Genomic DNA, 11,564 nt, shown 5'->3' with positions numbered 1-11,564 from the left:
ACGTRACATCTACCCTAGGAAAATTGTCTTGTGGCTTGCAGGTTTTTAATAGACACAACAGAATAAAAGCTGGAAGCTTTTCCTACGGTGTAAGACACCCAAGGTCATCCCAGCACCAGGGCTCTCCAGAATAGTCCAATAGTCCGGTCACAGCCGATCACAGCCCTACGAAGCCCCTTTTTGACTGTCCTGCCCCACACACTGAATCAGAAGCTTTAGTGTTGTTTGSATCTCCTGGTGTATCTGTGAGCCTTCAGGGAGAATAACACCACCCTGGCTTGTAGGGGAAACAGGTCAGTGAAGTGAGATCACCTTTATCAGCTCGAAACCTTGGAAACTTAAATCCTTGATGGACTCTCCTGTCCCTGAGTCGTTTCAAAGAGTGCACGCTGTGTATGCTTTCTATGAGCTATTTTTTATTATCATTGAGTGAGCTTTGTAAGTTTTAAAAACTTCTTATAAAAGACAGCAAAGACTGGAATGTGGTGGATAAGAAATCCAGCRTTTTCCCTGTAGTTGGGCTCCTTCAAACACATGACCTCAATTCAGCAAAGCACGGAAACACGCTGAAGTGATTTGCATTGACAAAAGTATGTAAGCACATGTTTGATTTTGAGCTTTATACACCACCGCATCAGATTCTTAATGCATAAGAATGAATATTGTCAATAAAATCAATGGAATCGGTTTTGCTGTCAGATTTTTGTTCCCCGCACGGCAGCCCCGAAGCCCTGGGGGAGGCGCCGCCGCCGCAGCCCCAGTCCCTCCCGGAGGCCCTTGGTGAGGGCGGCCTGTGCCCCACGCCAGCTTGGGGCTGSTGCCGCGCATGGGGCTGCGCTCGCTGCCACCCACCAGTTCCCCCAAGCCCCCCAGKTCGGGCCGGGGTGGCCGGCTGCGGTGAGTAGAAGCCTTTGCCACGAGCTGCCTGCTGGGCAGAGAGACAGGGCTATTCCCACGGCAAGTGTCTCTGTGCCCTCGGCCATTCCCAGACCCGCTGACACCTCTCTGGGTGGCTGAAGGCACCAGGGGCACCCGAGCGTCTGCTTGGGAAGGAGGATGCATTGAGGACGGGCAGTGAGCGGGGCTGCAGGGGCCACTTCTTTAGCTGGAGATGGGTGGCAAGACGGCGTTGGCAATGCTGAGAGGGGCAGAGGGTCCAAGGCCTGATGCCGAGAAGGGCAGAGGGTCCAAGGCCTGAGGGCAGTGCTCTCTTCCTGCAACACTAGCCAGGAGCTCAAAACTCAGCCAACAGCATTAACCCACAACGTTAACCTCTGTACCCATCTGTTCATGCCTTGGGTCATATAAATCCACTCTGATAGGAGAGAGAGATACAGAACCAACAAATTCCATTAGGCCTCCTAACTAATCTACCACTACGCGGACAGGTATTTGAAACAACCAACATAGCTTCAAGGGACTTCACTTTTCATTTACAGGTAATTTGGAAAACTCAAGGAAAGAAATGGACAGARAAAGGTTAATAGCTATTGCTTTACTTGAAAAAGAAGGTATGAGTTGTCCAAACAAGTTGCCTTGTAAGAACAAAAACTTGGAGAAATGATGGCAAAAAATCAGACCTAGAACTTGAATGGAGATGACTGATCCTTTCTGGAAGACTATTGAAATTTTAGAAATCTTAGGGAAAAAAAAATCAGAGTAAACCAGGAACTCATAAAAGATACTGAGAAGTGGGAATGAACAGTAAAGTACTTTGATACTGCAGGTGKTTTTTTTGCTGTCTTTTTTTGCATCTTGATTAATAATAGGACCTGACAGGAAACTTGGGCTATAGAAGAGACAGATGTGGACAAGATCTGGAGCAGAAGTTAGAGCCAGGTGAGGGAAAACACCTGAAGCTATGCCAAAAACAGCACTGTGCTGAGCATTGAGGCAGCCACCCTCCTAGCGCTATTATGGAGACGTTTGGAGTTCTTCACTGGAGGAAAGAAAAGGGGAATAGGGGAAAAATGCAAGTATTTATGACTTCCGTGAAGTAAAAGAATAGTAGTTTTTGCCTACAACACCTGKAATTGTATTTTGTAGTAAACATAGTAATGCTGCTGAAATCGTGACCAATTTTACATTTATTTTTACAGTCCACCCCTTCCTGCCTAAAGGTCTGATGATTAACAAGCTAAGTCATAACGCTATTGCCACACATGCACGCTTTAGAAATAAAAAGACGCTGATGAGATACTTAAAATGTCAAAACATAGCTATTTCAAAACAAGGAAACTGCACCCTACAGAAGATCATTGTTTGTTGTTACAATACTGTATAGTGTAGGCTTTCAATGATTTATGAACAATCATTTAATCAGCCTTCCCAGCCTTCTGGATCTGAATTAGTCTCTTGATAGCTCTGATTAACTTGGCCCCCCGAGTCAGTTTTTACTTGTAGATAAGCAGCTTTTGGTTCGTTGTGTTTGGACCGTTTCCCACAAGCAGTATAAATGTGTCCTTAATGCTTCTTACAAGTCTGTTAATAAGATTAGAAGGATGATTGTAATATTTGCCGATTACTATCCAGCATGCCGCTAATGCGCTGTGGCGGGGCCGAAAGGGAAGTACCCAGCACGGATTTGGGCATAAATCTCAAACAGTAGCACTTGTTACCCTTCAGCCGCTTACGTATTTTATTGTGCTCATTGCTAATTAAAATTCTTACACGGGAAAATGGCTTCACCCTAGACTTGACCTGCCTCATATGATGCACTGAGGTGGTGGCTGCCTCGAACGAGGGCAGCCTGGGCATGTGACGAGTACTCTCTGATCACCTTCCTTATTGCGAGTCCCTAATGACCAGCTGGCACGCAAGAAGAGCATTAGCTTTCCCACCGTGTTACTTCTGCTGTGGGCAAACATAATGGGCTCCAGAGGAAGGGAAATAAGGCTATATCCACTTGCAGAGATTCCCTCACCAAAAGGAAGCAATGCTTTAACTTTATTCCTTTGTGTTCGCTATCTGTTTTTTTTCCTCTTGGACTTTACTCCATTCTAGTCTATTTCCTTATGTTCTCTGTAGATTTTTTTCCCCATTCTTCTCACTTTTTCTTAATAATTCAAAGAGATTTCTAATTAAATGTATGGAGCACTGTTTTGACTACAAAATAGTGGTGTTCAAGCTATTTCCATGGAAGCTGCACCTGCTCAAATCGCCTCAACTCTGGAACCTCAAAAATTATTTTGGGGTTTGGATCAAATGGTGCCAACCACCAAAAGGAAGAAAGAGGCAACAAGCCTAGACCTGTCACTGTAAAATCTTAAAAGGGTTTTCTCCAAATTACCAAAATATGATAGGTAAACCAGGAAAGACTTGTTCCTCTTCCAGGCCATAAATGTCCCACTCTCCTGAGACAAATCTCATAGATMTGGAGACACTTGCAGAAACCTTGCAGTTTCTAGGTCTATGTATCTTCCTGGCTCAAAGGTATCTCAGGAGCTCTGCTCACAATGCCTCACGTTCTCTACTCAAACCTGCTCCAAACAGCCTCCAATTAAAGGTTTGAAGGTAGGAATGCAGAGCAGATACCACACAGCCCTGCTATGGCATGTCTCTCGGTGGAAAACTCCCGCTATTGCCTCAAAGCCRTGGGAGTCTCCAGATGCAGGACAGAGAGCTCATGCATTCAGTGCAAGAGGACACATCAAGTCCCTTAATTACACGAAGTTTCTTTTTAATTCTGTACTTGCATAGTGCCTAGCAAAATAGAGTATGGGTATATGAAATGAATTCCTAGGTTTAACTTCAAGGAAAAAAATATTCACATCATCACTGTGCTCTTCTCTCTCACAAAAARAATATGTCTAAAAGAATAAGGTCTGCTTTCTTTTACTTTTATGAAAATACAAAGAAATATTTTTTTTAATCAATATTCTAATGTATGACTTGCTCTTGTTTCTATGAGCGCCCTCCTCCCACTGGTTACTCAGTGTGACAAAATGAGAAATGCAAGTGGCACCGTAATTTCCATCTGTACACAGTACTTATGCCCTCAAAAAATCACTACGAAAAAGGAAAATAAAATCTAGTGTTAACATGAGTCGGTTGTTACATTCTGTTTGCTCCGTAGGGAATTTAGGTAAAGATTTCCCAAACTCTTATATACTGTAGTATATATTATCTATATTATCTATATTGTTATTATTATTATTATCAGTGAATAAGTAACTAGGATATCTCCCAGAGTCATTTTTCTAGCTGTCTCCACCGTCTTTAGCTCAGCTCTTTCTACAACGTTTGAAGATTTAAAAGGAATCTGCACATTTATTTCACAGATAAGCCTTAAAAACCCTAAAAACCTCTGACCTCAAAAATATATATTAGAAGACGAAAGTCAGCTTGCATGCCTGGTAGGAAGCAAATCTTTTCCAGCAGGATATGAAAAGAAGTGAAGATGATTAGTTTTACTGCAGTCTTTAGGACAAAGCCATGGCTTGGAAATATGAGTTACAGGTCTGTAGCCTTTACTGCTGTAATATATTCCTAGGCTCCAAAGCATGTATTTTCCCTGCTTTTGAGGGATTTTTGCTGGTGGATTTACAAAAACATCTAGGCCAGCAGTATAACCTGCATGAAGCATGGCGAGGCATCACTAATGCCTCCAGYTGCTTCAGCAGAGGCCTTTTCATGATGCCACTTCTCTACTGAACACACTGTCTCATCTTTGGCGGGGTACTAATGCTAGCCTATGGTTGCTATATAATCACCTTAAACTCTTTCACTAGTTCTGCTGCCCATTCAGCACGTAAGAATGACCTCTCTGAAATTTTAGCAAAGATGAAACAGAAATTTCACATCGAAGGGAGTTGAATAACAGAGCTGCTCTACACAGTGATCAAAGATTGTATCACAGCTGCACTAGAAAGCAGAAATCACTCCTCAGAATTCGTTTGTATTTCCCTGACAGACATTTTTAGCAAAGATTTTCTGCCAGATGAAAACAGTGTTAATTAACTGGATTGAACTCAAATCAGCAGCATTTTCTGTCTAAGGAAGCTGAAGAACTTTTTGTGCAGCTCAGCTTTGTGTGGGAAGCGGAAGATTCTAGAAGTAGAAAACTTCATGTTTTATTTCAGAAGAAAGTGCAAAGTGAAAACTACAAATATGGAAACTTGTGAATTTTTAATACATTTTTCAATGTGATTAGTGAATGTGGTGTATTTCTATATTATTTTACCTTAGGAATTTCATTAAAATTTATAAAATAGAAATTAATTCCGACTTACATTTATTATGATGAAGAATATAAACTTCTCTGAAATGCGTATCAGCTAGTTGACTTAATGTTCTGATCCAGACTCYAAATCATTTATGGGTCAAGCTGTTATATTTGCTAGCAACCACTAGATGACACTGTGTGTCTACAAATGCAGCTGAAATGGGCCTAAGATTGAATTATCAAGGAAAATCCGTGTATCATAAAACAGAAATGCAAATCATTCTATTTCACATAATAGATTCAAGTATTGTATAATTTTATGTAATTCTCTGGTTGTCCTGCATATAGACTCCTAAAACAGCCAAAGAGGAGAAAACTAGATAGCCAGCTAGGACGATGGCCTAGGAGAAAGAGATTCCTCTTCCTTTGCTGTGTACGCCACCCAGAACTGTTGCTGCTGCTTGCCTTCATTTTGTATTTCTTTGTTTGCAATATGTTGACTACAACAAAAATTGTACTCATTAATATATCATGTTGTCTGATTTCTTCAGGCATTATATTATTCGAGTTCCATACATTATTGCAGTTAGAAGCCATTTTCTTTTGGAAGATTCAAAGTTGACATAAATACCAATTTCAAAGTGGAATTCAGCATGTAAAAAATGTGCAATTGAGAAAGAAGTTCTTCCTTTTCTCAAATGGATATTTCAAAAAGATTGGTGGTTGCACAGAAAAACTTGAATTGTGKTTTCCAATCCTCTGTTTCAGCACAGCTTTTACTCTGGTCAAGGTAGTCAAGGTCAGGCTGACTTTTAAGGCTCTAGTGACTGCTGTGTATATTCGCCCCCCCAGATACTTCACCAACTATTTAGGTTGCACAATGCAGAGTGTAGTCGACTCCAGGGGTTAAGATGCCCTGCTCCCAGAGACAGCAAAACACATTTCTGCTCTCTTGGAACAGCTCTACCCCCGTGTGTAGTTGAGCTGTGCAGGGCTGAGCAGCAGGTAGAGCAGAAGCAGAAAGAGGAGATCCTGTCCGAAGAGGAGGGACTCCACATCCTTCCAACTTCACCATTTTAAAGTACTCATTAGAGTCTCCACACAAGTACATGGCTGCTCACAGTCTTTTCTGCTCTGTTCTACCATGTTTAACTGTCATGAGCTGTACATATGGAAGGGTCCAAAGAACATCTAACATCTGTGAACTTAATACCAGCATGAGCAGAAAGCATTAAGGCTGACAGGTCCTTCTGAAGGCATGAGACACAGCGTGTCTCTAGCCCTGTTCCTGTGGTTACCACAGAACAAGGAAAGGAAGTGGTGGTGAAGCACCTTTTAATTTGGGGTCACATTCACAGGATACATCCAGTCACCTAGGCTGAAACTACTATAGTAGTGACGGGCAGCTGCTGATCTGAGCTACTGTGTTCTGCCGGATCAAACATGGCAGGGGAGGCGGGACAGTCAGTGTCTTCAGGAAAGCAGAACACACATCAGCTCAGTTTGAGCCTGCTGTGCACTGTAATAAAGAGCTATCTGTGCCTTTCTCTTCGGGATCCTCAAAAGAATCAGCACCTCCTGGTGTAAAACAGAGCCATATGGACTTGGGCTTTGAACTTTGAATATGCGCGAGGACTATTTTYCCGTGAAAAAATGGAATAAGTACCCAGTACTTCAGACCTATTGAAGCTGCCTAAGTAGTTCAATAGATTGAGGCCTTGAGATTGTGGTTAAATTGACTAGAACTTTTTTTTTTTTCTTTTTTAATATACTCTGAAATATGGAAGATTCCTCCTCTGATTAGGAATGGAAAATACAGTCCTTGTCAACTCCTACGAATGTCTCTGGGGTTCTTGTTTGGGTGTTTTTTTTCAGAATGAGATGAAGCCGAGTGACCTCCTGGGGACTCCCCTGCAAGCRCCTCGCTGCAGCCCTGGCGCAGCTCTCAGCCCGGTGGCAGCGAGCCCAGGSCGCTCCAAAGCCCCAGGCTCCATCAGCTTCAGACTCCTGTGGCTTCCAGGCTCCTAACCCCAGATCACGCAGTCTAAAATCTGCAATAGTTGTGCTTGGCACCCAGTCCTTCAGTAGAGAGGCTCAAAGTCTTGAGTGCCTCTGCATGAGCTGAGGCTCTGAGTATTTCTCCCCTTCATGTTGCTGGCTGTGGACTAACCAGAACCAAACCTTCTAGCTCTGTGAGCAGAGCAGTTGACATCCTGAGGACCTCCAGCCATCAGCCAGCCTGCACAGCAGGTATCCATGCTTTGCATGCTCACTGAGCATATAGGACAGGTAAATGGAGCCACCACCAGTGTGCCATTAACCAGTCCCCTGTAGAAAATGTGGTGTGTTTTCTCAAGTGTTCCCCTCTGCAAATCACCTTTCTGATTGAAAACYGCAAACTTTGGGTCTTCAACTCTTTCCAACCCAGCTTAAGGATGGCTGAAGCTGGCTAAAGCAGTAGACTTGGAAACACAAACTTCTGATCAACCTACTACATTAATTGTCAGAAAACTGGGCAAGTTTTTAAAGGAAATATGGCTGTGTTTTTGTGAAAAGTTTCCTGAAMCCGAACAATTTACAAAGGATCTGTTGTTTTTGGCAGATCAGCATTTTCCAATTACATTACATTTTTTCTATAATATTCCTGAAGAGTTCCAGTCAGGTCTTTATTCTGATTCAGTGACATAAATATGTCACCATCTACTCAAGCCAGATAGCAAATCCAGTATTACAGAAAGACCTGTTTCAAGCTGTGAGTTTTGCAGACTTGCAAATTTGCAAATGGTCTCATCACAACTTCAAATTATGATTTTGAACTCTTGAATCACATGATGCTGGGAAAACGTGAACATCAAAGGCACCGATTTATAATGAAATCACTTGATCAAATGCACCCAATGGTTACTGCTGATGAAATTTTCAGGAAGGAAGGTTAACTTTGAGTCAGATAACTAGAAATCAGCATGTTTACACACTTCCTTCCCAATTGTGTGAATGTAAAACCATCTGTGGAGTCCTGCTTCTTGGTTGAAGGGCAGGAAGGCAGGAAATGACAAAGCTAATAATGATTTACCTAAATTCAACCCACTTGATGTGATTATACTGAAATGTCCCCAGATATCCAGCAGCTRGGGGCACCTACAACATTATTAAAGAGTGTTGTAACTCTAGGGGTATTTTCACCAGCATATTCAGCTCCCCGAAAATTTAGTACCACGTTGTGTAGGATGAGCCTAAAGATCTTGTTTAGCTTCATATGCTGCTGCCTAAGGTCTTAGCTTTACATGCTGCACATGCTTTCATCAACTACATTTATTTTCTGTTTCACTGTTGCAGTTCTTAAGAACTTTCTTGCCGGCCAAAAGAAGTCACACTGGAATTTAAGATTTGAATCCTTTAGATTTCAGGTGACTGTTAGATTTAAATTCTATGGTCCAAATTGGCATCAGTCTATTCTGGCTATGTTACTCCTTGTGACTTCTAAGGAAATATGAACTACAATAGAGCAGGAGAGGTGAGTGTTCAGGAAACTTCTCACAAGAATTTGGCATCAGCGAACTTTACCTGGAAGCTTGAATTTGTCATGAAGGCCACGCTGAATGCAAACTTATCTGTATTACGCATTCAATCCCCAAACTTCTCTTTTTAGTCCACTCTTGATCAACATTGAATACAGCAAAAGTTGTAAATGTCCAATACACACTATGGAAATTTGTTAAAATATGCATAATTTTAATTACTTGACAAAATAAGCTAAGAGAATAACAACCACTTCTAGACTAATTTAATGATATTCCAGCTTCTAGGTGAGTTGAACTTAAAATGTTTACATTAACTGACCTTAAAGTGAACTCAGTTTAGAAGTAGGTTGCCTTTCACAGCTTATATGGTATGGTACTGGCACAATAAATGATGGATCACGTTCAGACCTACACCTTAATTAGAACTACAGAAAGCAACTGAGAATAAGAATATTCTTTTTTTTTTTCTGTCTTCTTTTTTTTTATCTTTTTTTTTTTCCTTTTTTTTTACAGGAGATACATGATTTGCTCTGAACTTCACTTGGACCTGTGCACCCAACTTGGAGATATGGGATTTACCACAGACTTCTGTACTGGTCGCTTAGGCACCTCTAAAGTACATAGCATGTGTGGAGCTTATTGCTTAGGTTTTACTGGACCAATGCAAATGAAACTGCTTAAATAATAACAATATCTCTTGAACCCAATAAACCCGGAGGACTTATAGTTAAAATGGCACACAGGCCAGGAGTATTATTAAAACCAATTCATCTCAATGCTGTTTTAGTCTAAGAAGCTTGCAGCTGKTTTTTGTCAAGGTTACTGTGGTTGCAGTAACCTGATGAAACCAATTTAAACCTCCCTTATTCATTTTTCTATTGCATTGTAGCTRTCCTCATTGTATGGACCTAGTGCTAACCTCAAAGATATCTTTGAAAAATAAAGGTAGACTTGGGTTTGCAGGCTTTGAGTAAACATGCTAAAACTCCTATACAAYATCAGGAGCCACCTAGATCTGCAGTTTAAATTCTGAGGATTGCCATAGAAACAAATGCAAGTTTTTCATACTGGGAAGAAACTAATGAACTAGACCAGTGAGCTAAATAATTTAGAGCATGAGTATGGGTGACTGCTTAACTCTCAAGCAGAAAGCTTATTCTATTTATAGCATAGTTTCCACTTTTTCTCTCCTTTTTTTTTTTCCATAGGTGTTTTAATAATTTACTCATTCATTAATAAAGTATTAGGGGAGGTCAGTAAGCCYACTGCCCCGTTCTGTACCATCATGTTGAAAGTGTGAGTTTAGGAGAGTTTCTTGTGAGAGCGGATAAAGAGGGTGCATAAAAATGCTCAGTTTGAGGGCAGAAGTAACGATGACAACATGTTGGCATATGTGAGCAGTCCTGTGACTGATTTATCAAGTGAAGTGTGATAACACTGCTGCCTGACTGACAGGTTCATTCCGGAGTCTGGGATGACACTACATAATTACCCTTCTGTCTAGAAATAAAAAGGCAACTTGCACAATGACAGCGTCCAACAGTTCCAGGAAGGAAATATTTCCCTGGAATAAAGTGTAGTTGCAACACAGAGAATCCCCTTCAAATTCAGGAGTGCATTCCTGAATGCAGGATCTCCTAGCTGGAAGTAGGGCATGGACCGAACGTCTGCTCTTGTTTGAAAAAGGCACATGAAGAAAAATTGTTAGGGCCACGTACCGGGACAAGTGGGAAGGCAGCAGCAAGATCCCAGAGGCAGTGCTAGGGGCTCCAGACTGCAGAATAAACAGAGAAGTACTGAATAAAAGTACTGAAAACAAGAGATAAATACTTTGGAGATCAAACAGCAGTAGAGTGTAAGTTCCCCTTGGCACCAATGAATGTCACATCAGTGCTGGAGAGATCAGTGACAGAAAGCAAGGGGCAGTTTGGTCACCATACCTGTTTTAAGGTTTTCCCTGCTACTAGTTTTTGCTCTCAGTAGCTGGAAGGAGGGCAAAGCAAAAGCTATTTAGGAAAAGAAGACCTAGGAACTCCAATCTCTAACCTACGCATAGACGTGGGTCTATGCTTCCTATGTTGCAAGACAAGGTACAGGGAGGCAAGCAGGCAAGACAGTGCACAGCACAGCATCAGAAAAAAAAAGGAGTAGGAGGAATTTCCCTGTGGATGAAACTATAATGGACCAAATTTAAAAAGCAGGGAAGCAAAATCTGGGGGAGAAACAACTCTCTCTAATCTGTCACAAGAATTATTAATTAAAAAAAAAAAAATCTGAGAAGTGAGAAGACTTACTGAAAAAAAGACCTAAAATGGGCAAACAAAAAAGTAAATGTTTGCAGTTGACAACAGGGCTATTTATAGACAACATACTAAAGCTTCAGAACAATTGCATGACTTTTACCAAACAGACTTAGAAATAAATATGCACCCTCCATCCCAAGCGCAAACAAGCTAATCTGCACTCTTTCATATCAGATCAATGGAAGATATTTTAAGTAAGGAGACAACATTTAAATATCTGAGACTGCACCCAAACGGGGAAAACAAAAAATAATAAAAAATCTGGCCCAGTAAATGCAACTGCATAAAGGAGAAGGTTGAAAAAGAGTTTGAGGGAGACCTTGCAAAATAAGTAAAATGTCATAATAACTTATTTTTCAGACAGATGAGAAGTAAAAAGTCAGGCAGAAAGTTTGTAGGACAATAGATGRTCAAAGTATGAAAGGGAGTGCTCAGGGATCATAACGTCATAGCAGAAAGGGTAAAGTTTTTCTCTTTTATTGTTTATGTCTTTGCGCYCTGTGGAAACATTAGGAGCATTTCCCCATCAGACCCCTTCTTTCTAGTGGCTGCATCTGAGGAGCTGTCACCACCTGA

At 41.3% G+C, this 11,564-nt stretch overlaps 1 long non-coding RNA gene across 2 annotated transcripts; it reads left to right on the top strand.

Annotated features, from left to right (window-relative positions):
* The first annotated feature begins 8,399 nt into the window (after positions 1–8,399).
* LOC112957511 lies at positions 8,400–9,233 on the top strand. Of its 2 annotated transcripts, XR_003251231.1 has the most exons (3): positions 8,400–8,435; positions 8,565–8,678; positions 9,199–9,233. It is a non-coding gene; the product is annotated as an uncharacterized LOC112957511 (long non-coding RNA). The 2 variants fall into 2 exon arrangements; XR_003251230.1 differs by lacking the exon at positions 8,400–8,435 and having other exon boundaries at positions 8,504–8,678.
* The last annotated feature ends 2,331 nt before the right edge of the window (positions 9,234–11,564 follow it).

This window comes from Nothoprocta perdicaria, unplaced genomic scaffold (assembly GCF_003342845.1).
Source record: "Nothoprocta perdicaria isolate Ctin4 unplaced genomic scaffold, notPer1 scaffold_73, whole genome shotgun sequence".
Classification (NCBI taxonomy): domain Eukaryota; kingdom Metazoa; phylum Chordata; class Aves; order Tinamiformes; family Tinamidae; genus Nothoprocta; species Nothoprocta perdicaria.
This window is presented reverse-complemented; position numbering and strand designations above follow the sequence as displayed.